A 22,625-nucleotide genomic window follows, 5' to 3' on the forward strand; every position below is an offset into this window, starting at 1 on the left:
CAATGCAGCCCCGGCCAGGCCCAGGCCCCTTGGACTGGGCCACAGGAGGACACAGAGGAGGGTCCCGGCCCCCACGAAGCGGTGCCCGCAGTTCTCCACGGGCTTGGGCGTTTTCCAGAGGAAGGAGATGGAGGGGACTGATTTCTTCAGCGCCCCACAAACCACGGCACCCCACCCCACCCATGGGACACATCCCCAGAGGGAGACGCCCCATACACTGGCTGTGCCCCAGCCCTGGCCCGGGGGAATAGGCGGCAGCCCACCCACAGGGCGGGGGGGGGGGCGCAGCTGAAAGGGGTTGTGGGGGAGGGCGGCCCCTGGCTGGGGTCAAAGGGCGAGCGACCCGCGCGCGCGTGCGCAGTCAGCGGCGGCGACGCGCTGGGGGTGGGCAGCGGGTAGGTGAAGGAGGCCGGGCGAGGAGACGAGGGGGGCTGGGAGGGCTCCACCTTGGCGAGTCCAGCCGTGGAGGCGCATCTTGTGTGAGTGTGAGTGAGTGTGAGTGTGTGTGTGTGTGTGTATAGAGAGACAGCCCCCCGCCCCGCCCCGCCCCGCCCCGCCCATCACCCCCGTCCCTGGGAGCCCGCGGGACCCGGCCGGCGAACTCAACAGGCCCGGCCCGGCCCGGCGCGGGGCCTGGGGCGGGAGGCGGCGGGAAAGCGCAGAGAGGCTCGGCTTCTTGAGCGGGGCAGGGGCGCCCTCCGCCGCCGTCTAGGGCCACACCACCCTGAACGCCCCCGATCTCGTCTGGTCTCGGAAGCTAAGCAGGGTCGGGCCTGGTTAGTACTTGGATGGGAGACCGCCTGGGAATACCGGGTGCCACAGGCTGCTGCTTTTTATTTATTTTTTTTTTGCCTCTTGTTCTGTCCCCTTTCTGGGAGCGCGGCGGCGGCCCGGGGTGGGGGTGACCCCAACCCTCAGCGCCCGCAGCGGTGCCTGGCGCCCCAGCCCGCACCGTGGGGCCTCCTCTTGTCCCAAGCCGCGACACCGCCGCCACGCGGCAGCATGCGTGGCATCTGGACTGTCAGGTCTCAGACCAAAGGTCTGCTCTGTGGGAACCGACACGCTGGAGGAAACCTTGAGAGTCTGAGAGGGGAGGGAGTTCCAGAAGAAGGCCAGGATGTCATTTTGAGGGAGTATGTGACCAGAACTCGTCCCGTTGCTTTTGGGGTTCTATGGGCTACACGCAGGAATCTTTGGTGGTGGCACCTGATGTTGGGGGATCCGGAGTCACACCCAGACCTGCTCCACAGGCCTCCTTTTACTTTTCTCTTCGGATTCATGATTTTTAAAAAGTGTCTCTTACCTCTATTATTGCATTTTCTTTTCTCTCTCTTTTCAAGCAGATGATGGGAGTACAAGTATTCAGGTGACATGTGTTGCCCGTGCCCCCCTCCCCCCTGTGTTCTTATTCATATACCTCTCATGTTGCTCCAGCGTATTGTGGGGGTACCAATGTTAGGGTCGGGTGCGTTGCCCTCTCCAAGCCTCCCCCCTCGGGTCAGAGCTTCAAGTGCGCCCATCCCCCAGTGGGTGCGCACCCACCCCATTCCTAATGGAGGTGTATGCCCCTCCCCTCCCCCCACCCGCCCGACACCCACCCGATGAAGGTGATTCCTCTCCGTCCACTTAGGTGTCCATCCGTTCGTACCAATTTGCTGGTGAGCGCGCTCACGTGGTGCTCGTGTGTCCGTTCTTGGGATACCTGGCTTACTGGAACGGGTTCCAGCTCTGGCCAGGAGAACACGAGAGGTGCCCTCTCACCGCTGCTCCTCACAGCCGAATGGCACTCCGTGGTGTCCACGCGCCACATTTTATTGATGCACTCCTGGATGGATGGGCACTCGGGTCGCTTCCACGTCTTTGCGATTGTGAATTGTGCCCTAACTGTCACCCTAACCCTTACCCAGCCCGTCTCCTCTGCCCCTGCCTGACGCACTCCTCCCCGGCCAGGCCCGTCACTGTCCTGGGCCCCCGCCTGACCGGCTCCTCCCCGCCCGGCCTGTCACCGTCCTCTGCCCCTGCCTGACATGCTCCTTCCCGCCCGGCCTCTCACCGTCCTCGGCCCCTGCCTGACCGGCTCCTCCGTCACCTGGGCCTTCCAAGGGCTTGGTGTGGACGCTGCTTCCAGGAAGCCCTCCAGAAACCCGGCAGCAGGGTGGCCGCAGCAGTCTCCAGCAGCCGTCCCTAAGTCGCGTGAGTGCGGGGGACGTGCCCCCGCTGTGCCGCGGGGGCCCAGCCTGGTGTCTTCCCTGAGGCCCTGCGGCTGCCGGCTGGGCTGCCGCTCCCCGCAAGGGGAGAGCCGCGGAGGTGGGGACCGCCTCCTGATGGGGACGTACACGCAGCTCTCCACGTCGGATTCCGGGGCTCTCTGTCCTGCCCGAAGGCCCAGCTGGCCTGCGGGTCCTTAGAGTGGCGAAAACATCCGAAAGCTGAGATTGAGGGTCCGGTGGGTGTCTGCACTTTTGTGCTGGGCACCCCAGGGAGGCCCGGGGGCTGGCTGGACAATGTGGTCTGCTGGGCGGGGGGGGGGTTGGAGGAGCAACTGATGCCCTTTGCACTTTGGGTAGCAAGAGTCTGAGGTGTCTCTGAGCCCTGTGCCATGTCGCGGGGGGGGGGGCCGGGGGCGAGGAGGAGGAGGAGGAGGAGGTGGGAAGGGCCGGGGCCTGCAGTCCTGTTCCCGGGGTGGCACGGCAAGTGGCTTCTTCCACAGGCTGCTTGGCCTGGGCTCCCTGCACCTGGGCCTTTGGAGGACTGGCCCCGTGCTTGCCAACACTTCCTGCAGGGACCCAGAGCTGGGAGGTTGCACCTCTCAGCCCTGGGTCGGGCAGAGCCCCAGCGGGCCATGCCCACAGCCTCTCTCAGCACCGGTCCCCCAGAAGGCTCCTTTGGGACCAGGATTCTCTTGCGGTGACTCTTTAAGGTCTGGCCCCTGGATGGAGGGGCACCAGGAGTAGAGGAGCAGGAAGGGGAAGGGGGTGGCCATGCGAGGGGACACTTTGAGGCCAAGTCCCAGCTTCAGCCTGATCCTCCTGGGAACCCCGCTCTGAGACAAGGAGCCGGGCTTCGCATTCCCACAGCACCCAGTCCTGGGCTGAGGACACCTGGGGCGTTGGGAACTCCCTGGCTTCTCCTTGGCTTAACATCTGGAGCTGCTTGTGAATCGCGCCGCCACACACCCCCGAGTGCAGGTGTCTTCCGCACAGACTGCGGGCCTCGCTCTTCTGAATGCCGCTAGCTCGCCACCCACCCACGGGTGAACCTGGTCAGGGTGCTTTCTCTAAGGGGCAGACTCTTTTCCGGGCGGGCTACCGGTGTCTCTGTTTGCTCCTTTCTTTCTTCCATTTCGGGAAAGTCTTCCTTGCTGGGTGTGGAAATCTCCTATGCCTTCCCTCGCCTATTCTGTCAGCTTTCAAATTCTCTTTCAGTTGCCACCCTCACAGATGGATTAGGAAACTCTTTCCGGTGCACTCATTAGTGAAATGACCTCAAGGAAGCTGGAATCCAATATCTAATGGCCGATTTTTAGCGAGTCCACACGCCAGGGTGGTCGGGGTCCAATGCAGCCCCGGCCAGGCCCAGGCCCCTTGGACTGGGCCACAGGAGGACACAGAGGAGGGTCCCGGCCCCCACGAAGCGGTGCCCGCAGTTCTCCACGGGCTTGGGCGTTTTCCAGAGGAAGGAGATGGAGGGGACTGATTTCTTCAGCGCCCCACAAACCACGGCACCCCACCCCACCCATGGGACACATCCCCAGAGGGAGACGCCCCATACACTGGCTGTGCCCCAGCCCTGGCCCGGGGGAATAGGCGGCAGCCCACCCACAGGGCGGGGGGGGGGGCGCAGCTGAAAGGGGTTGTGGGGGAGGGCGGCCCCTGGCTGGGGTCAAAGGGCGAGCGACCCGCGCGCGCGTGCGCAGTCAGCGGCGGCGACGCGCTGGGGGTGGGCAGCGGGTAGGTGAAGGAGGCCGGGCGAGGAGACGAGGGGGGCTGGGAGGGCTCCACCTTGGCGAGTCCAGCCGTGGAGGCGCATCTTGTGTGAGTGTGAGTGAGTGTGAGTGTGTGTGTGTGTGTATAGAGAGACAGCCCCCCGCCCCGCCCCGCCCCGCCCCGCCCATCACCCCCGTCCCTGGGAGCCCGCGGGACCCGGCCGGCGAACTCAACAGGCCCGGCCCGGCCCGGCGCGGGGCCTGGGGCGGGAGGCGGCGGGAAAGCGCAGAGAGGCTCGGCTTCTTGAGCGGGGCAGGGGCGCCCTCCGCCGCCGTCTAGGGCCACACCACCCTGAACGCCCCCGATCTCGTCTGGTCTCGGAAGCTAAGCAGGGTCGGGCCTGGTTAGTACTTGGATGGGAGACCGCCTGGGAATACCGGGTGCCACAGGCTGCTGCTTTTTATTTATTTTTTTTTTGCCTCTTGTTCTGTCCCCTTTCTGGGAGCGCGGCGGCGGCCCGGGGTGGGGGTGACCCCAACCCTCAGCGCCCGCAGCGGTGCCTGGCGCCCCAGCCCGCACCGTGGGGCCTCCTCTTGTCCCAAGCCGCGACACCGCCGCCACGCGGCAGCATGCGTGGCATCTGGACTGTCAGGTCTCAGACCAAAGGTCTGCTCTGTGGGAACCGACACGCTGGAGGAAACCTTGAGAGTCTGAGAGGGGAGGGAGTTCCAGAAGAAGGCCAGGATGTCATTTTGAGGGAGTATGTGACCAGAACTCGTCCCGTTGCTTTTGGGGTTCTATGGGCTACACGCAGGAATCTTTGGTGGTGGCACCTGATGTTGGGGGATCCGGAGTCACACCCAGACCTGCTCCACAGGCCTCCTTTTACTTTTCTCTTCGGATTCATGATTTTTAAAAAGTGTCTCTTACCTCTATTATTGCATTTTCTTTTCTCTCTCTTTTCAAGCAGATGATGGGAGTACAAGTATTCAGGTGACATGTGTTGCCCGTGCCCCCCTCCCCCCTGTGTTCTTATTCATATACCTCTCATGTTGCTCCAGCGTATTGTGGGGGTACCAATGTTAGGGTCGGGTGCGTTGCCCTCTCCAAGCCTCCCCCCTCGGGTCAGAGCTTCAAGTGCGCCCATCCCCCAGTGGGTGCGCACCCACCCCATTCCTAATGGAGGTGTATGCCCCTCCCCTCCCCCCACCCGCCCGACACCCACCCGATGAAGGTGATTCCTCTCCGTCCACTTAGGTGTCCATCCGTTCGTACCAATTTGCTGGTGAGCGCGCTCACGTGGTGCTCGTGTGTCCGTTCTTGGGATATCTGGCTTACTGGAACGGGTTCCAGCTCTGGCCAGGAGAACACGAGAGGTGCCCTCTCACCGCTGCTCCTCACAGCCGAATGGCACTCCGTGGTGTCCACGCGCCACATTTTATTGATGCACTCCTGGATGGATGGGCACTCGGGTCGCTTCCACGTCTTTGCGATTGTGAATTGTGCCCTAACTGTCACCCTAACCCTTACCCAGCCCGTCTCCTCTGCCCCTGCCTGACGCACTCCTCCCCGGCCAGGCCCGTCACTGTCCTGGGCCCCCGCCTGACCGGCTCCTCCCCGCCCGGCCTGTCACCGTCCTCTGCCCCTGCCTGACATGCTCCTTCCCGCCCGGCCTCTCACCGTCCTCGGCCCCTGCCTGACCGGCTCCTCCGTCGCCTGGGCCTTCCAAGGGCTTGGTGTGGACGCTGCTTCCAGGAAGCCCTCCAGAAACCCGGCAGCAGGGTGGCCGCAGCAGTCTCCAGCAGCCGTCCCTAAGTCGCGTGAGTGCGGGGGACGTGCCCCCGCTGTGCCGCGGGGGCCCAGCCTGGTGTCTTCCCTGAGGCCCTGCGGCTGCCGGCTGGGCGGCTGGGCTGCCGCTCCCCGCAAGGGGAGAGCCGCGGAGGTGGGGACCGCCTCCTGATGGGGACGTACACGCAGCTCTCCACGTCGGATTCCGGGGCTCTCTGTCCTGCCCGAAGGCCCAGCTGGCCTGCGGGTCCTTAGAGTGGCGAAAACATCCGAAAGCTGAGATTGAGGGTCCGGTGGGTGTCTGCACTTTTGTGCTGGGCACCCCAGGGAGGCCCGGGGGCTGGCTGGACAATGTGGTCTGCTGGGCGGGGGGGGGGTTGGAGGAGCAACTGATGCCCTTTGCACTTTGGGTAGCAAGAGTCTGAGGTGTCTCTGAGCCCTGTGCCATGTCGCGGGGGGGGGGGGGGGGGGCCGGGGGGGAGGAGGAGGAGGAGGAGGAGGTGGGAAGGGCCGGGGCCTGCAGTCCTGTTCCCGGGGTGGCACGGCAAGTGGCTTCTTCCACAGGCTGCTTGGCCTGGGCTCCCTGCACCTGGGCCTTTGGAGGACTGGCCCCGTGCTTGCCAACACTTCCTGCAGGGACCCAGAGCTGGGAGGTTGCACCTCTCAGCCCTGGGTCGGGCAGAGCCCCAGCGGGCCATGCCCACAGCCTCTCTCAGCACCGGTCCCCCAGAAGGCTCCTTTGGGACCAGGATTCTCTTGCGGTGACTCTTTAAGGTCTGGCCCCTGGATGGAGGGGCACCAGGAGTAGAGGAGCAGGAAGGGGAAGGGGGTGGCCATGCGAGGGGACACTTTGAGGCCAAGTCCCAGCTTCAGCCTGATCCTCCTGGGAACCCCGCTCTGAGACAAGGAGCCGGGCTTCGCATTCCCACAGCACCCAGTCCTGGGCTGAGGACACCTGGGGCGTTGGGAACTCCCTGGCTTCTCCTTGGCTTAACATCTGGAGCTGCTTGTGAATCGCGCCGCCACACACCCCCGAGTGCAGGTGTCTTCCGCACAGACTGCGGGCCTCGCTCTTCTGAATGCCGCTAGCTCGCCACCCACCCACGGGTGAACCTGGTCAGGGTGCTTTCTCTAAGGGGCAGACTCTTTTCCGGGCGGGCTACCGGTGTCTCTGTTTGCTCCTTTCTTTCTTCCATTTCGGGAAAGTCTTCCTTGCTGGGTGTGGAAATCTCCTATGCCTTCCCTCGCCTATTCTGTCAGCTTTCAAATTCTCTTTCAGTTGCCACCCTCACAGATGGATTAGGAAACTCTTTCCGGTGCACTCATTAGTGAAATGACCTCAAGGAAGCTGGAATCCAATATCTAATGGCCGATTTTTAGCGAGTCCACACGCCAGGGTGGTCGGGGTCCAATGCAGCCCCGGCCAGGCCCAGGCCCCTTGGACTGGGCCACAGGAGGACACAGAGGAGGGTCCCGGCCCCCACGAAGCGGTGCCCGCAGTTCTCCACGGGCTTGGGCGTTTTCCAGAGGAAGGAGATGGAGGGGACTGATTTCTTCAGCGCCCCACAAACCACGGCACCCCACCCCACCCATGGGACACATCCCCAGAGGGAGACGCCCCATACACTGGCTGTGCCCCAGCCCTGGCCCGGGGGAATAGGCGGCAGCCCACCCACAGGGCGGGGGGGGGGGCGCAGCTGAAAGGGGTTGTGGGGGAGGGCGGCCCCTGGCTGGGGTCAAAGGGCGAGCGACCCGCGCGCGCGTGCGCAGTCAGCGGCGGCGACGCGCTGGGGGTGGGCAGCGGGTAGGTGAAGGAGGCCGGGCGAGGAGACGAGGGGGGCTGGGAGGGCTCCACCTTGGCGAGTCCAGCCGTGGAGGCGCATCTTGTGTGAGTGTGAGTGAGTGTGAGTGTGTGTGTGTGTGTATAGAGAGACAGCCCCCCGCCCCGCCCCGCCCCGCCCCGCCCATCACCCCCGTCCCTGGGAGCCCGCGGGACCCGGCCGGCGAACTCAACAGGCCCGGCCCGGCCCGGCGCGGGGCCTGGGGCGGGAGGCGGCGGGAAAGCGCAGAGAGGCTCGGCTTCTTGAGCGGGGCAGGGGCGCCCTCCGCCGCCGTCTAGGGCCACACCACCCTGAACGCCCCCGATCTCGTCTGGTCTCGGAAGCTAAGCAGGGTCGGGCCTGGTTAGTACTTGGATGGGAGACCGCCTGGGAATACCGGGTGCCACAGGCTGCTGCTTTTTATTTATTTTTTTTTTGCCTCTTGTTCTGTCCCCTTTCTGGGAGCGCGGCGGCGGCCCGGGGTGGGGGTGACCCCAACCCTCAGCGCCCGCAGCGGTGCCTGGCGCCCCAGCCCGCACCGTGGGGCCTCCTCTTGTCCCAAGCCGCGACACCGCCGCCACGCGGCAGCATGCGTGGCATCTGGACTGTCAGGTCTCAGACCAAAGGTCTGCTCTGTGGGAACCGACACGCTGGAGGAAACCTTGAGAGTCTGAGAGGGGAGGGAGTTCCAGAAGAAGGCCAGGATGTCATTTTGAGGGAGTATGTGACCAGAACTCGTCCCGTTGCTTTTGGGGTTCTATGGGCTACACGCAGGAATCTTTGGTGGTGGCACCTGATGTTGGGGGATCCGGAGTCACACCCAGACCTGCTCCACAGGCCTCCTTTTACTTTTCTCTTCGGATTCATGATTTTTAAAAAGTGTCTCTTACCTCTATTATTGCATTTTCTTTTCTCTCTCTTTTCAAGCAGATGATGGGAGTACAAGTATTCAGGTGACATGTGTTGCCCGTGCCCCCCTCCCCCCTGTGTTCTTATTCATATACCTCTCATGTTGCTCCAGCGTATTGTGGGGGTACCAATGTTAGGGTCGGGTGCGTTGCCCTCTCCAAGCCTCCCCCCTCGGGTCAGAGCTTCAAGTGCGCCCATCCCCCAGTGGGTGCGCACCCACCCCATTCCTAATGGAGGTGTATGCCCCTCCCCTCCCCCCACCCGCCCGACACCCACCCGATGAAGGTGATTCCTCTCCGTCCACTTAGGTGTCCATCCGTTCGTACCAATTTGCTGGTGAGCGCGCTCACGTGGTGCTCGTGTGTCCGTTCTTGGGATATCTGGCTTACTGGAACGGGTTCCAGCTCTGGCCAGGAGAACACGAGAGGTGCCCTCTCACCGCTGCTCCTCACAGCCGAATGGCACTCCGTGGTGTCCACGCGCCACATTTTATTGATGCACTCCTGGATGGATGGGCACTCGGGTCGCTTCCACGTCTTTGCGATTGTGAATTGTGCCCTAACTGTCACCCTAACCCTTACCCAGCCCGTCTCCTCTGCCCCTGCCTGACGCACTCCTCCCCGGCCAGGCCCGTCACTGTCCTGGGCCCCCGCCTGACCGGCTCCTCCCCGCCCGGCCTGTCACCGTCCTCTGCCCCTGCCTGACATGCTCCTTCCCGCCCGGCCTCTCACCGTCCTCGGCCCCTGCCTGACCGGCTCCTCCGTCGCCTGGGCCTTCCAAGGGCTTGGTGTGGACGCTGCTTCCAGGAAGCCCTCCAGAAACCCGGCAGCAGGGTGGCCGCAGCAGTCTCCAGCAGCCGTCCCTAAGTCGCGTGAGTGCGGGGGACGTGCCCCCGCTGTGCCGCGGGGGCCCAGCCTGGTGTCTTCCCTGAGGCCCTGCGGCTGCCGGCTGGGCGGCTGGGCTGCCGCTCCCCGCAAGGGGAGAGCCGCGGAGGTGGGGACCGCCTCCTGATGGGGACGTACACGCAGCTCTCCACGTCGGATTCCGGGGCTCTCTGTCCTGCCCGAAGGCCCAGCTGGCCTGCGGGTCCTTAGAGTGGCGAAAACATCCGAAAGCTGAGATTGAGGGTCCGGTGGGTGTCTGCACTTTTGTGCTGGGCACCCCAGGGAGGCCCGGGGGCTGGCTGGACAATGTGGTCTGCTGGGCGGGGGGGGGGTTGGAGGAGCAACTGATGCCCTTTGCACTTTGGGTAGCAAGAGTCTGAGGTGTCTCTGAGCCCTGTGCCATGTCGCGGGGGGGGGGGGGGGGCGGGGGGGAGGAGGAGGAGGAGGAGGAGGTGGGAAGGGCCGGGGCCTGCAGTCCTGTTCCCGGGGTGGCACGGCAAGTGGCTTCTTCCACAGGCTGCTTGGCCTGGGCTCCCTGCACCTGGGCCTTTGGAGGACTGGCCCCGTGCTTGCCAACACTTCCTGCAGGGACCCAGAGCTGGGAGGTTGCACCTCTCAGCCCTGGGTCGGGCAGAGCCCCAGCGGGCCATGCCCACAGCCTCTCTCAGCACCGGTCCCCCAGAAGGCTCCTTTGGGACCAGGATTCTCTTGCGGTGACTCTTTAAGGTCTGGCCCCTGGATGGAGGGGCACCAGGAGTAGAGGAGCAGGAAGGGGAAGGGGGTGGCCATGCGAGGGGACACTTTGAGGCCAAGTCCCAGCTTCAGCCTGATCCTCCTGGGAACCCCGCTCTGAGACAAGGAGCCGGGCTTCGCATTCCCACAGCACCCAGTCCTGGGCTGAGGACACCTGGGGCGTTGGGAACTCCCTGGCTTCTCCTTGGCTTAACATCTGGAGCTGCTTGTGAATCGCGCCGCCACACACCCCCGAGTGCAGGTGTCTTCCGCACAGACTGCGGGCCTCGCTCTTCTGAATGCCGCTAGCTCGCCACCCACCCACGGGTGAACCTGGTCAGGGTGCTTTCTCTAAGGGGCAGACTCTTTTCCGGGCGGGCTACCGGTGTCTCTGTTTGCTCCTTTCTTTCTTCCATTTCGGGAAAGTCTTCCTTGCTGGGTGTGGAAATCTCCTATGCCTTCCCTCGCCTATTCTGTCAGCTTTCAAATTCTCTTTCAGTTGCCACCCTCACAGATGGATTAGGAAACTCTTTCCGGTGCACTCATTAGTGAAATGACCTCAAGGAAGCTGGAATCCAATATCTAATGGCCGATTTTTAGCGAGTCCACACGCCAGGGTGGTCGGGGTCCAATGCAGCCCCGGCCAGGCCCAGGCCCCTTGGACTGGGCCACAGGAGGACACAGAGGAGGGTCCCGGCCCCCACGAAGCGGTGCCCGCAGTTCTCCACGGGCTTGGGCGTTTTCCAGAGGAAGGAGATGGAGGGGACTGATTTCTTCAGCGCCCCACAAACCACGGCACCCCACCCCACCCATGGGACACATCCCCAGAGGGAGACGCCCCATACACTGGCTGTGCCCCAGCCCTGGCCCGGGGGAATAGGCGGCAGCCCACCCACAGGGCGGGGGGGGGGCGCAGCTGAAAGGGGTTGTGGGGGAGGGCGGCCCCTGGCTGGGGTCAAAGGGCGAGCGACCCGCGCGCGCGTGCGCAGTCAGCGGCGGCGACGCGCTGGGGGTGGGCAGCGGGTAGGTGAAGGAGGCCGGGCGAGGAGACGAGGGGGGCTGGGAGGGCTCCACCTTGGCGAGTCCAGCCGTGGAGGCGCATCTTGTGTGAGTGTGAGTGAGTGTGAGTGTGTGTGTGTGTGTATAGAGAGACAGCCCCCCGCCCCGCCCCGCCCCGCCCCGCCCATCACCCCCGTCCCTGGGAGCCCGCGGGACCCGGCCGGCGAACTCAACAGGCCCGGCCCGGCCCGGCGCGGGGCCTGGGGCGGGAGGCGGCGGGAAAGCGCAGAGAGGCTCGGCTTCTTGAGCGGGGCAGGGGCGCCCTCCGCCGCCGTCTAGGGCCACACCACCCTGAACGCCCCCGATCTCGTCTGGTCTCGGAAGCTAAGCAGGGTCGGGCCTGGTTAGTACTTGGATGGGAGACCGCCTGGGAATACCGGGTGCCACAGGCTGCTGCTTTTTATTTATTTTTTTTTTGCCTCTTGTTCTGTCCCCTTTCTGGGAGCGCGGCGGCGGCCCGGGGTGGGGGTGACCCCAACCCTCAGCGCCCGCAGCGGTGCCTGGCGCCCCAGCCCGCACCGTGGGGCCTCCTCTTGTCCCAAGCCGCGACACCGCCGCCACGCGGCAGCATGCGTGGCATCTGGACTGTCAGGTCTCAGACCAAAGGTCTGCTCTGTGGGAACCGACACGCTGGAGGAAACCTTGAGAGTCTGAGAGGGGAGGGAGTTCCAGAAGAAGGCCAGGATGTCATTTTGAGGGAGTATGTGACCAGAACTCGTCCCGTTGCTTTTGGGGTTCTATGGGCTACACGCAGGAATCTTTGGTGGTGGCACCTGATGTTGGGGGATCCGGAGTCACACCCAGACCTGCTCCACAGGCCTCCTTTTACTTTTCTCTTCGGATTCATGATTTTTAAAAAGTGTCTCTTACCTCTATTATTGCATTTTCTTTTCTCTCTCTTTTCAAGCAGATGATGGGAGTACAAGTATTCAGGTGACATGTGTTGCCCGTGCCCCCCTCCCCCCTGTGTTCTTATTCATATACCTCTCATGTTGCTCCAGCGTATTGTGGGGGTACCAATGTTAGGGTCGGGTGCGTTGCCCTCTCCAAGCCTCCCCCCTCGGGTCAGAGCTTCAAGTGCGCCCATCCCCCAGTGGGTGCGCACCCACCCCATTCCTAATGGAGGTGTATGCCCCTCCCCTCCCCCCACCCGCCCGACACCCACCCGATGAAGGTGATTCCTCTCCGTCCACTTAGGTGTCCATCCGTTCGTACCAATTTGCTGGTGAGCGCGCTCACGTGGTGCTCGTGTGTCCGTTCTTGGGATACCTGGCTTACTGGAACGGGTTCCAGCTCTGGCCAGGAGAACACGAGAGGTGCCCTCTCACCGCTGCTCCTCACAGCCGAATGGCACTCCGTGGTGTCCACGCGCCACATTTTATTGATGCACTCCTGGATGGATGGGCACTCGGGTCGCTTCCACGTCTTTGCGATTGTGAATTGTGCCCTAACTGTCACCCTAACCCTTACCCAGCCCGTCTCCTCTGCCCCTGCCTGACGCACTCCTCCCCGGCCAGGCCCGTCACTGTCCTGGGCCCCCGCCTGACCGGCTCCTCCCCGCCCGGCCTGTCACCGTCCTCTGCCCCTGCCTGACATGCTCCTTCCCGCCCGGCCTCTCACCGTCCTCGGCCCCTGCCTGACCGGCTCCTCCGTCGCCTGGGCCTTCCAAGGGCTTGGTGTGGACGCTGCTTCCAGGAAGCCCTCCAGAAACCCGGCAGCAGGGTGGCCGCAGCAGTCTCCAGCAGCCGTCCCTAAGTCGCGTGAGTGCGGGGGACGTGCCCCCGCTGTGCCGCGGGGGCCCAGCCTGGTGTCTTCCCTGAGGCCCTGCGGCTGCCGGCTGGGCGGCTGGGCTGCCGCTCCCCGCAAGGGGAGAGCCGCGGAGGTGGGGACCGCCTCCTGATGGGGACGTACACGCAGCTCTCCACGTCGGATTCCGGGGCTCTCTGTCCTGCCCGAAGGCCCAGCTGGCCTGCGGGTCCTTAGAGTGGCGAAAACATCCGAAAGCTGAGATTGAGGGTCCGGTGGGTGTCTGCACTTTTGTGCTGGGCACCCCAGGGAGGCCCGGGGGCTGGCTGGACAATGTGGTCTGCTGGGCGGGGGGGGGGTTGGAGGAGCAACTGATGCCCTTTGCACTTTGGGTAGCAAGAGTCTGAGGTGTCTCTGAGCCCTGTGCCATGTCGCGGGGGGGGGGGGGGGGGGCCGGGGGCGAGGAGGAGGAGGAGGAGGAGGTGGGAAGGGCCGGGGCCTGCAGTCCTGTTCCCGGGGTGGCACGGCAAGTGGCTTCTTCCACAGGCTGCTTGGCCTGGGCTCCCTGCACCTGGGCCTTTGGAGGACTGGCCCCGTGCTTGCCAACACTTCCTGCAGGGACCCAGAGCTGGGAGGTTGCACCTCTCAGCCCTGGGTCGGGCAGAGCCCCAGCGGGCCATGCCCACAGCCTCTCTCAGCACCGGTCCCCCAGAAGGCTCCTTTGGGACCAGGATTCTCTTGCGGTGACTCTTTAAGGTCTGGCCCCTGGATGGAGGGGCACCAGGAGTAGAGGAGCAGGAAGGGGAAGGGGGTGGCCATGCGAGGGGACACTTTGAGGCCAAGTCCCAGCTTCAGCCTGATCCTCCTGGGAACCCCGCTCTGAGACAAGGAGCCGGGCTTCGCATTCCCACAGCACCCAGTCCTGGGCTGAGGACACCTGGGGCGTTGGGAACTCCCTGGCTTCTCCTTGGCTTAACATCTGGAGCTGCTTGTGAATCGCGCCGCCACACACCCCCGAGTGCAGGTGTCTTCCGCACAGACTGCGGGCCTCGCTCTTCTGAATGCCGCTAGCTCGCCACCCACCCACGGGTGAACCTGGTCAGGGTGCTTTCTCTAAGGGGCAGACTCTTTTCCGGGCGGGCTACCGGTGTCTCTGTTTGCTCCTTTCTTTCTTCCATTTCGGGAAAGTCTTCCTTGCTGGGTGTGGAAATCTCCTATGCCTTCCCTCGCCTATTCTGTCAGCTTTCAAATTCTCTTTCAGTTGCCACCCTCACAGATGGATTAGGAAACTCTTTCCGGTGCACTCATTAGTGAAATGACCTCAAGGAAGCTGGAATCCAATATCTAATGGCCGATTTTTAGCGAGTCCACACGCCAGGGTGGTCGGGGTCCAATGCAGCCCCGGCCAGGCCCAGGCCCCTTGGACTGGGCCACAGGAGGACACAGAGGAGGGTCCCGGCCCCCACGAAGCGGTGCCCGCAGTTCTCCACGGGCTTGGGCGTTTTCCAGAGGAAGGAGATGGAGGGGACTGATTTCTTCAGCGCCCCACAAACCACGGCACCCCACCCCACCCATGGGACACATCCCCAGAGGGAGACGCCCCATACACTGGCTGTGCCCCAGCCCTGGCCCGGGGGAATAGGCGGCAGCCCACCCACAGGGCGGGGGGGGGGCGCAGCTGAAAGGGGTTGTGGGGGAGGGCGGCCCCTGGCTGGGGTCAAAGGGCGAGCGACCCGCGCGCGCGTGCGCAGTCAGCGGCGGCGACGCGCTGGGGGTGGGCAGCGGGTAGGTGAAGGAGGCCGGGCTAGGAGACGAGGGGGGCTGGGAGGGCTCCACCTTGGCGAGTCCAGCCGTGGAGGCGCATCTTGTGTGAGTGTGAGTGAGTGTGAGTGTGTGTGTGTGTGTATAGAGAGACAGCCCCCCGCCCCGCCCCGCCCCGCCCCGCCCATCACCCCCGTCCCTGGGAGCCCGCGGGACCCGGCCGGCGAACTCAACAGGCCCGGCCCGGCCCGGCGCGGGGCCTGGGGCGGGAGGCGGCGGGAAAGCGCAGAGAGGCTCGGCTTCTTGAGCGGGGCAGGGGCGCCCTCCGCCGCCGTCTAGGGCCACACCACCCTGAACGCCCCCGATCTCGTCTGGTCTCGGAAGCTAAGCAGGGTCGGGCCTGGTTAGTACTTGGATGGGAGACCGCCTGGGAATACCGGGTGCCACAGGCTGCTGCTTTTTATTTATTTTTTTTTTGCCTCTTGTTCTGTCCCCTTTCTGGGAGCGCGGCGGCGGCCCGGGGTGGGGGTGACCCCAACCCTCAGCGCCCGCAGCGGTGCCTGGCGCCCCAGCCCGCACCGTGGGGCCTCCTCTTGTCCCAAGCCGCGACACCGCCGCCACGCGGCAGCATGCGTGGCATCTGGACTGTCAGGTCTCAGACCAAAGGTCTGCTCTGTGGGAACCGACACGCTGGAGGAAACCTTGAGAGTCTGAGAGGGGAGGGAGTTCCAGAAGAAGGCCAGGATGTCATTTTGAGGGAGTATGTGACCAGAACTCGTCCCGTTGCTTTTGGGGTTCTATGGGCTACACGCAGGAATCTTTGGTGGTGGCACCTGATGTTGGGGGATCCGGAGTCACACCCAGACCTGCTCCACAGGCCTCCTTTTACTTTTCTCTTCGGATTCATGATTTTTAAAAAGTGTCTCTTACCTCTATTATTGCATTTTCTTTTCTCTCTCTTTTCAAGCAGATGATGGGAGTACAAGTATTCAGGTGACATGTGTTGCCCGTGCCCCCCTCCCCCCTGTGTTCTTATTCATATACCTCTCATGTTGCTCCAGCGTATTGTGGGGGTACCAATGTTAGGGTCGGGTGCGTTGCCCTCTCCAAGCCTCCCCCCTCGGGTCAGAGCTTCAAGTGCGCCCATCCCCCAGTGGGTGCGCACCCACCCCATTCCTAATGGAGGTGTATGCCCCTCCCCTCCCCCCACCCGCCCGACACCCACCCGATGAAGGTGATTCCTCTCCGTCCACTTAGGTGTCCATCCGTTCGTACCAATTTGCTGGTGAGCGCGCTCACGTGGTGCTCGTGTGTCCGTTCTTGGGATACCTGGCTTACTGGAACGGGTTCCAGCTCTGGCCAGGAGAACACGAGAGGTGCCCTCTCACCGCTGCTCCTCACAGCCGAATGGCACTCCGTGGTGTCCACGCGCCACATTTTATTGATGCACTCCTGGATGGATGGGCACTCGGGTCGCTTCCACGTCTTTGCGATTGTGAATTGTGCCCTAACTGTCACCCTAACCCTTACCCAGCCCGTCTCCTCTGCCCCTGCCTGACGCACTCCTCCCCGGCCAGGCCCGTCACTGTCCTGGGCCCCCGCCTGACCGGCTCCTCCCCGCCCGGCCTGTCACCGTCCTCTGCCCCTGCCTGACATGCTCCTTCCCGCCCGGCCTCTCACCGTCCTCGGCCCCTGCCTGACCGGCTCCTCCGTCACCTGGGCCTTCCAAGGGCTTGGTGTGGACGCTGCTTCCAGGAAGCCCTCCAGAAACCCGGCAGCAGGGTGGCCGCAGCAGTCTCCAGCAGCCGTCCCTAAGTCGCGTGAGTGCGGGGGACGTGCCCCCGCTGTGCCGCGGGGGCCCAGCCTGGTGTCTTCCCTGAGGCCCTGCGGCTGCCGGCTGGGCTGCCGCTCCCCGCAAGGGGAGAGCCGCGGAGGTGGGGACCGCCTCCTGATGGGGACGTACACGCAGCTCTCCACGTCGGATTCCGGGGCTCTCTGTCCTGCCCGAAGGCCCAGCTGGCCTGCGGGTCCTTAGAGTGGCGAAAACATCCGAAAGCTGAGATTGAGGGTCCGGTGGGTGTCTGCACTTTTGTGCTGGGCACCCCAGGGAGGCCCGGGGGCTGGCTGGACAATGTGGTCTGCTGGGCGGGGGGGGGGTTGGAGGAGCAACTGATGCCCTTTGCACTTTGGGTAGCAAGAGTCTGAGGTGTCTCTGAGCCCTGTGCCATGTCGCGGGGGGGGGGGGGGGGCCGGGGGCGAGGAGGAGGAGGAGGAGGAGGTGGGAAGGGCCGGGGCCTGCAGTCCTGTTCCCGGGGTGGCACGGCAAGTGGCTTCTTCCACAGGCTGCTTGGCCTGGGCTCCCTGCACCTGGGCCTTTGGAGGACTGGCCCCGTGCTTGCCAACACTTCCTGCAGGGACCCAGAGCTGGGAGGTTGCACCTCTCAGCCCTGGGTCGGGCAGAGCCCCAGCGGGCCATGCCCACAGCCTCTCTCAGCACCGGTCCCCCAGAAGGCTCCTTTGGGACCAGGATTCTCTTGCGGTGACTCTTTAAGGTCTGGCCCCTGGATGGAGGGGCACCAGGAGTAGAGGAGCAGGAAGGGGAAGGGGGTGGCCATGCGAGGGGACACTTTGAGGCCAAGTCCCAGCTTCAGCCTGATCCTCCTGGGAACCCCGCTCTGAGACAAGGAGCCGGGCTTCGCATTCCCACAGCACCCAGTCCTGGGCTGAGGACACCTGGGGCGTTGGGAACTCCCTGGCTTCTCCTTGGCTTAACATCTGGAGCTGCTTGTGAATCGCGCCGCCACACACCCCCGAGTGCAGGTGTCTTCCGCACAGACTGCGGGCCTCGCTCTTCTGAATGCCGCTAGCTCGCCACCCACCCACGGGTGAACCTGGTCAGGGTGCTTTCTCTAAGGGGCAGACTCTTTTCCGGGCGGGCTACCGGTGTCTCTGTTTGCTCCTTTCTTTCTTCCATTTCGGGAAAGTCTTCCTTGCTGGGTGTGGAAATCTCCTATGCCTTCCCTCGCCTATTCTGTCAGCTTTCAAATTCTCTTTCAGTTGCCACCCTCACAGATGGATTAGGAAACTCTTTCCGGTGCACTCATTAGTGAAATGACCTCAAGGAAGCTGGAATCCAATATCTAATGGCCGATTTTTAGCGAGTCCACACGCCAGGGTGGTCGGGGTCCAATGCAGCCCCGGCCAGGCCCAGGCCCCTTGGACTGGGCCACAGGAGGACACAGAGGAGGGTCCCGGCCCCCACGAAGCGGTGCCCGCAGTTCTCCACGGGCTTGGGCGTTTTCCAGAGGAAGGAGATGGAGGGGACTGATTTCTTCAGCGCCCCACAAACCACGGCACCCCACCCCACCCATGGGACACATCCCCAGAGGGAGACGCCCCATACACTGGCTGTGCCCCAGCCCTGGCCCGGGGGAATAGGCGGCAGCCCACCCACAGGGCGGGGGGGGGGGCGCAGCTGAAAGGGGTTGTGGGGGAGGGCGGCCCCTGGCTGGGGTCAAAGGGCGAGCGACCCGCGCGCGCGTGCGCAGTCAGCGGCGGCGACGCGCTGGGGGTGGGCAGCGGGTAGGTGAAGGAGGCCGGGCGAGGAGACGAGGGGGGCTGGGAGGGCTCCACCTTGGCGAGTCCAGCCGTGGAGGCGCATCTTGTGTGAGTGTGAGTGAGTGTGAGTGTGTGTGTGTGTGTATAGAGAGACAGCCCCCCGCCCCGCCCCGCCCCGCCCCGCCCATCACCCCCGTCCCTGGGAGCCCGCGGGACCCGGCCGGCGAACTCAACAGGCCCGGCCCGGCCCGGCGCGGGGCCTGGGGCGGGAGGCGGCGGGAAAGCGCAGAGAGGCTCGGCTTCTTGAGCGGGGCAGGGGCGCCCTCCGCCGCCGTCTAGGGCCACACCACCCTGAACGCCCCCGATCTCGTCTGGTCTCGGAAGCTAAGCAGGGTCGGGCCTGGTTAGTACTTGGATGGGAGACCGCCTGGGAATACCGGGTGCCACAGGCTGCTTCTTTTTATTTATTTTTTTTTTGCCTCTTGTTCTGTCCCCTTTCTGGGAGCGCGGCGGCGGCCCGGGGTGGGGGTGACCCCAACCCTCAGCGCCCGCAGCGGTGCCTGGCGCCCCAGCCCGCACCGTGGGGCCTCCTCTTGTCCCAAGCCGCGACACCGCCGCCACGCGGCAGCATGCGTGGCATCTGGACTGTCAGGTCTCAGACCAAAGGTCTGCTCTGTGGGAACCGACACGCTGGAGGAAACCTTGAGAGTCTGAGAGGGGAGGGAGTTCCAGAAGAAGGCCAGGATGTCATTTTGAGGGAGTATGTGACCAGAACTCGTCCCGTTGCTTTTGGGGTTCTATGGGCTACACGCAGGAATCTTTGGTGGTGGCACCTGATGTTGGGGGATCCGGAGTCACACCCAGACCTGCTCCACAGGCCTCCTTTTACTTTTCTCTTCGGATTCATGATTTTTAAAAAGTGTCTCTTACCTCTATTATTGCATTTTCTTTTCTCTCTCTTTTCAAGCAGATGATGGGAGTACAAGTATTCAGGTGACATGTGTTGCCCGTGCCCCCCTCCCCCCTGTGTTCTTATTCATATACCTCTCATGTTGCTCCAGCGTATTGTGGGGGTACCAATGTTAGGGTCGGGTGCGTTGCCCTCTCCAAGCCTCCCCCCTCGGGTCAGAGCTTCAAGTGCGCCCATCCCCCAGTGGGTGCGCACCCACCCCATTCCTAATGGAGGTGTATGCCCCTCCCCTCCCCCCACCCGCCCGACACCCACCCGATGAAGGTGATTCCTCTCCGTCCACTTAGGTGTCCATCCGTTCGTACCAATTTGCTGGTGAGCGCGCTCACGTGGTGCTCGTGTGTCCGTTCTTGGGATACCTGGCTTACTGGAACGGGTTCCAGCTCTGGCCAGGAGAACACGAGAGGTGCCCCCTCACCGCTGCTCCTCACAGCCGAATGGCACTCCGTGGTGTCCACGCGCCACATTTTATTGATGCACTCCTGGATGGATGGGCACTCGGGTCGCTTCCACGTCTTTGCGATTGTGAATTGTGCCCTAACTGTCACCCTAACCCTTACCCAGCCCGTCTCCTCTGCCCCTGCCTGACGCACTCCTCCCCGGCCAGGCCCGTCACTGTCCTGGGCCCCCGCCTGACCGGCTCCTCCCCGCCCGGCCTGTCACCGTCCTCTGCCCCTGCCTGACATGCTCCTTCCCGCCCGGCCTCTCACCGTCCTCGGCCCCTGCCTGACCGGCTCCTCCGTCGCCTGGGCCTTCCAAGGGCTTGGTGTGGACGCTGCTTCCAGGAAGCCCTCCAGAAACCCGGCAGCAGGGTGGCCGCAGCAGTCTCCAGCAGCCGTCCCTAAGTCGCGTGAGTGCGGGGGACGTGCCCCCGCTGTGCCCCCGCGGGGACCCAGCCTGGTGTCTTCCCTGAGGCCCTGCGGCTGCCGGCTGCCGCTCCCCGCAAGGGGAGAGCCGCGGAGGTGGGGACCGCCTCCTCATGGGGACGTACACGCAGCTCTCCACGTCGGATTCCGGGGCTCTCTGTCCTGCCCGAAGGCCCAGCTGGCCTGCGGGTCCTTAGAGTGGCAAAAACATCCGAAAACTGAGACTGAGGGTCCGGTGGGTGTCTGCACTTTTGTGCTGGGCACCCCAGGGAGGCCCGGGGGCTGGCTGGACAACGTGGTCTGCTGGGCGGGGGGGTTGGAGGAGCAACTGATGCCCTTTGCACTTTGGGTAGCAAGAGTCTGAGGTGTCTCTGAGCCCTGTGCCATGTCGGGGGGGGGCGGGGGGTGCGGGGGGGAGGAGGAGGAGGAGGAGGAGGAGGTGGGAAGGGCCGGGGCCTGCAGTCCTGTTCCCGGGGTGGCACGGCAAGTGGCTTCTTGCACAGGCTGCTTGGCCTGGGCTCCCCGCACCTGGGCCTTTGGAGGACTGGCCCTGTGCTTGCCAACACTTCCTGCAGGGACCCAGAGCTGGGAGGTTGCATCTCTCAGCCCTGGGTCGGGCAGAGCCCCAGCGGGCCATGCCCACCACCTCTCTCAGCACCGGTCCCCCAGAAGGCTCCTTTGGGACCAGGATTCTCTTGCGGTGACTCTTTAAGGTCTGGCCCCTGGATGGAGGGGCACCAGGAGTAGAGGAGCAGGAAGGGGAAGGGGGTGGCCATGCGAGGGGACACTTTGAGGCCAAGTCCCAGCTTCAGCCTGATCCTCCTGGGAACCCCGCTCTGAGACAAGGAGCCGGGCTTCGCATTCCCACAGCAGCCAGTCGTGGGCTGAGGACACCTGGGGCGTTGGGAACTCCCTGGCTTCTCCTTGGTTTAACATCTAGAGCTGCTTGGGAATCGCGCCGCCACACACACCCGAGTGCAGGTGTCTTCCGCACAGACTGCGGGCCTCGCTCTTCTGAAGGCCGCTAGCTCGCCACCCACCCACGGGTGAACCTGGTCAGGGTGCTTTCTCTAAGGGGCAGACTCTTTTCCGGGCGGGCTACCGGTGTCTCTGTTTGCTCGTTTCTTTCTTCCATTTCGGGAAAGTCTTCCTTGCTGGGTGTGGAAATCTCCTATGCCTTCCCTCGCCTATTCTGTCAGCTTGAAAATTCTCTTTCAGTTGCCACCCTCACAGATGGATTAGGAAACTCTTTCCGGTGCACTCATTAGTGAAATGACCTCAATGAAGCTGGAATCCAATATCTAATGGCCGATTTTTAGCGAGTCCACACGCCAGGGTGGTTGGGGGGCAATGCAGCCCCGGCCAGGCCCAGGCCCCTTGGACTGGGCCACAGGAGGACACAGAGGAGGGTCCCGGCCCCCACGAAGCGGTGCCGGCAGTTCTCCACGGGGTTGGGCGTTTTCCAGAGGTAGGAGATGGAGGGGACTGATTTCTTCAGCGCCCCCCAAACCACGCCACCCCACCCCACCCATGGGACACATCCCCAGAGAGAGACGCCCCATACACTGGCTGTGCCCCAGCCCTGGCCCGGGGGAATAGGCGGCAGCCCACCCACAGGGCGAGGGGGGGGGCGCAGCTGAAAGGGGTTGTGGGGGAGGGCGGCCCCTGGCTGGGGTCAAAGGGCGAGCGCCCCGCGCGTGCGCAGTCAGCGGCAGCGACGCGCCGGGGGTGGGCAGCGGGTAGGTGAAGGAGGCCGGGCGAGGAGACGAGGGGGGCTGGGAGGGCTCCACCTTGGCGAGTCCAGCCGTGGAGGCGTATCTTGTGTGAGTGAGTGTGAGTGTGTGTGTGTGTGTATAGAGAGACAGCCCCCCGCCCCGCCCCGCCCCGCCCATCACCCCCGTCCCTGGGAGCCCGCGGGACCCGGCCGGCGAACTCAACAGGCCCGGCCCGCCGCGGGGCCTGGGGCGGGAGGCGGCGGCGGCCGCCGTCTAGGGCCACACCACCCTGAACGCCCCCGATCTCGTCTGGTCTCGGAAGCTAAGCAGGGTCGGGCCTGGCTAGTGCTTGGATGGGAGACCGCCTGGGAATACCGGGTGCCACAGGCTGCTTCTTTTTTTTTTTTTTTTGCCTCTTGTTCTGTCCCCTTTCTGGGAGCGCGGCGGCGGCCCGGGGTGGGGGTGACCCCAACCCTCAGCGCCCGCCGCGGTGCCTGGCGCCCCAGCCCGCACCGTGGGGCCTCCTCTTGTCCCAAGCCGCGACACCGCCGCCACGCGGCAGCATGCGTGGCATCTGGACTGTCAGGTCTCAGACCAAAGGTCTGCTCTGTGGGAACCGACACGCTGGAGGAAACCTTGAGAGTCTGAGAGGGGAGGGAGTTCCAGAAGAAGGCCAGGATGTCATTTTGAGGGAGTATGTGACCAGAACTCGTCCCGTTGCTTTGGGGTACTATGGGCTACACGCAGGAATCTTTGGTGGTGGCACCTGATGTTGGGGGATCCGGAGTCACACCCAGACCTGCTCCACAGGCCTCCTTTTACTTTTCTCTTCGGATTCATTATTTTTAAAAAGTGTCTCTTACCTCTATTATTGCATTTCCTTTCCTCTCT

At 64.1% G+C, this 22,625-nt stretch overlaps 6 non-coding genes and 1 pseudogene across 6 annotated transcripts; all 7 read left to right on the forward strand.

Annotated features, from left to right (window-relative positions):
* Positions 1-706: 706 nt before the first annotated feature.
* Positions 707-825, forward strand: LOC142867317 (5S ribosomal RNA). Its single transcript, XR_012916949.1, has one exon. It is a non-coding gene; the product is annotated as a 5S ribosomal RNA (ribosomal RNA).
* Positions 826-4,259: 3,434 nt separating this feature from the next.
* Positions 4,260-4,378, forward strand: LOC142867318 (5S ribosomal RNA). Its single transcript, XR_012916950.1, has one exon. It is a non-coding gene; the product is annotated as a 5S ribosomal RNA (ribosomal RNA).
* Positions 4,379-7,827: 3,449 nt separating this feature from the next.
* Positions 7,828-7,946, forward strand: LOC142867319 (5S ribosomal RNA). The gene has a single exon (XR_012916951.1). It is a non-coding gene; the product is annotated as a 5S ribosomal RNA (ribosomal RNA).
* A 3,445-nt stretch (positions 7,947-11,391) lies between these two features.
* On the forward strand, positions 11,392-11,510 carry LOC142867320 (5S ribosomal RNA). The gene has a single exon (XR_012916952.1). It is a non-coding gene; the product is annotated as a 5S ribosomal RNA (ribosomal RNA).
* A 3,448-nt stretch (positions 11,511-14,958) lies between these two features.
* LOC142867321 (5S ribosomal RNA) lies at positions 14,959-15,077 on the forward strand. Its single transcript, XR_012916953.1, has one exon. It is a non-coding gene; the product is annotated as a 5S ribosomal RNA (ribosomal RNA).
* A 3,439-nt stretch (positions 15,078-18,516) lies between these two features.
* Positions 18,517-18,635, forward strand: LOC142867322 (5S ribosomal RNA). The gene has a single exon (XR_012916954.1). It is a non-coding gene; the product is annotated as a 5S ribosomal RNA (ribosomal RNA).
* A 3,370-nt stretch (positions 18,636-22,005) lies between these two features.
* LOC142867188 (uncharacterized) lies at positions 22,006-22,124 on the forward strand (annotated as a pseudogene).
* Positions 22,125-22,625: the final 501 nt, after the last annotated feature.

Source organism: Microcebus murinus, unplaced genomic scaffold, assembly GCF_040939455.1.
Source record: "Microcebus murinus isolate Inina unplaced genomic scaffold, M.murinus_Inina_mat1.0 scaf014_hap2_Mmur4.0, whole genome shotgun sequence".
In the NCBI taxonomy this organism is placed as follows: Eukaryota; Metazoa; Chordata; class Mammalia; order Primates; family Cheirogaleidae; genus Microcebus; species Microcebus murinus.